At 45.9% G+C, this 2524-nt stretch overlaps 1 non-coding gene across 1 annotated transcript; it reads left to right on the top strand.

Annotated features, from left to right (window-relative positions):
• Positions 1-1969: 1969 nt before the first annotated feature.
• LOC114813412 lies at positions 1970-2107 on the top strand. The gene has a single exon (XR_003761132.1). It is a non-coding gene; the product is annotated as a small nucleolar RNA SNORA7 (small nucleolar RNA).
• The last annotated feature ends 417 nt before the right edge of the window (positions 2108-2524 follow it).

Genomic DNA, 2524 nt, shown 5'->3' with positions numbered 1-2524 from the left:
CAAAACAAGACGAGACTCATTAGACTCAGCTTCTTGAGGGCAGGAATTGTGCCTGTCGACTCTATTGGATTGGATTGTCCAAAGAGCTCAGAACAAGTGTTCTGCATGTGGAAAGCACTCAATAAATACCATTGATTGACAGATAAGTGCGCTCAACAACAGCTTGCCGTCATCAGAGTACATAACATATTATAACACATCACACACTTTGTGTTGTGGCAGGTTTTCACTGTGGAATGCTGTTAGGTAACTAGAGAATGTTTGTCTGACAACGGTTTGAAGGTTGTGGTGCTGCAGTGTCAGGAGAAACAGTTTGCATAAATGCTGGTGAGAATTTCAGTGAAAATTTGCCTCGACGTGGCCCTTGCAGAAGATCTCAATCCCCATGTTCTAGGAGATCTGGGCGTATTCCCTTTGCTGAATTAAAGTAAGGCATTTTCCTTGATCCAAGAACTAAGCAAGTCACCTTAACCGTATTTCGGTTTGAAGGTTTCCTCTGAAGAAGCCCACCCATTATCTACGTCCCCTCATGTCTGGGCCTCTTCTCCTTCCAAACTTCCTCGACACTTACAATCCCCACCGCCTGCCCCACACATCTAAAACCTGCCTTGACCCACCTAAATAGTCATTTGGAGCTGAGCCATTACTTTGGTGGAGTGGAAAATGACCGTAGCCCAAAGCAGTGACAAGGGAAAACTGTCCCTGCTATGCGGCCTGAGAGATGCGATCCTGAGAGGGGGTCGTTACCTCTACCATCATTATATCAAAAAGTCTGACTCTCATCTGCATCATTCGAGGCTCTCCTTTCAAGGAGATCTAACCAGAACCCACTTTGTTGGTCAGGTGTCTTCCGTTTGAGGCTCCCCAAAATGGCCTTCCGGCAAAAATAATCAAATGTCTCAAGCCCCTTACGACAACACTTGAATAATCACCCCAGCCTCACTGTACTTATGTAAATAACCTTAAACTCTATTTCGCCAATCCATAACTTTCTCTCTGCTCCCCCTCCCCTCACCCCTACCTTCTGCTCTTCCCCCTTCCCCTCCCCTCAGCACTGTGCTCGTCTGTATATATCATTTATTATCCTATTTATTTTATTTTGCTAATGAGGTGTACATCTCCTTGATTCCATTTATCTTGATGATGTTGTCTTGTTTTTATTTTGTTCTGTTTTGCTTTGCTGTATGTCTCCTCCGCTTAGACTGTGAGCCCGTCACTGGGCAGGGATTGTCTCTGTCTGTTGCCGAATTGTACATTCCAAGTGCTTAGTAGGGTGCTCTGCACATAGTAAGTGCTCAATAAATACTTTTGAGTGAATGAATGATAACTTAATTTCTATCTTCCTTTGAAAACTGTAAGCTCTTCGTGGGCAGGGATTGAATCTGCCAACTGCGTCATATTGTACTCTTCCAAGCACTTAGTACTGTGTTCGACACATAGTAAGCCCTCAAAAAATGCCAGTGAGTGATTGCTGGATTGGGACACGGCATGGCCTAATGGAAAGAGCTTGGCCCCGGGAGTCAGAGAACCAGGATTCTATTCCCAGTTCTCTTACTTTTCTGCTGTGTGACTTTGGCCATAAGCAACTTGCGAGTCACTCGCTTTCGCTGTGCTTCAGCTACCTGTAGAATGGGTATTAAGATTGTTAGCCCTGTGTGGGACATGGACTGTGTCCAACCTGATTAGCCTGTATCTACCCTACTACTTGCGTGGCTCGGTGGAAAGAGCACAGGCTTGGGAGTCGGAGGTCATGGGTTCTAATCCCGGCTCCACCGCTTGTCAGCAGTGTGACTTTGCGCAAGTCACTTCACTTCTCTGGACCTCCGGTCCCTCATCTGTAAAAGGGGGATTAAGACTGGGAGCCCCACGTGGGACAACCTGATCACCTTGTATCCCCTCAGCGCTTAGAACAGTGCTTTGCACATAGTAAGCGCTTAACAAATACCAACATTATTATTATTATTACTTCCCCCTCTCAGGATGGCACCTGAAGAGTTTCCAGTACTCTACCAGTCTCTACTACTGGAGGGAGAGTCAAGCAGAGGCCTGCCCATTCCATTCCTAGCTTGGCCAGTGGCTAGCGAGGGGAAGGCAATCTGCTTCAAGTCAAAACTCACCTGTGCTGGGCAGCAGCGGCACGGGAGAGAGACGAGGAGACTCAAGTTTACTGCCCAGAAGAAGGCAATGGAAACCTCTTCTGTATTTTTACCAAGAAAACTCTATGGATACAATACCAGAACGATTGCAGACGGAGAGCGGGGCGTTCTGGGAGAGACGTGTCCATGGAGTCGCTAGGAGTTGGAGACGACACAACAGCATAAGACAAGCTAAGACCCTACTACTTAATGCAATGCCTGGTACATAGAAGTGTTTAACAAATACCCTAACAAAAAAAAGAAAAAAAAAGACCATCTCCATATCTTTGGAAAAATGACCTCTGGTTGTCTTCAAATTCAGAAGGAAGCCTAGAGAAATTTCAGTCTATGCCTTGTGTGAAAGGAAAGAGTGAATGCTAGATCCATCT

Source organism: Ornithorhynchus anatinus, chromosome 7, assembly GCF_004115215.2.
Source record: "Ornithorhynchus anatinus isolate Pmale09 chromosome 7, mOrnAna1.pri.v4, whole genome shotgun sequence".
Lineage (NCBI taxonomy): Eukaryota > Metazoa > Chordata > Mammalia > Monotremata > Ornithorhynchidae > Ornithorhynchus > Ornithorhynchus anatinus.
This window is presented reverse-complemented; position numbering and strand designations above follow the sequence as displayed.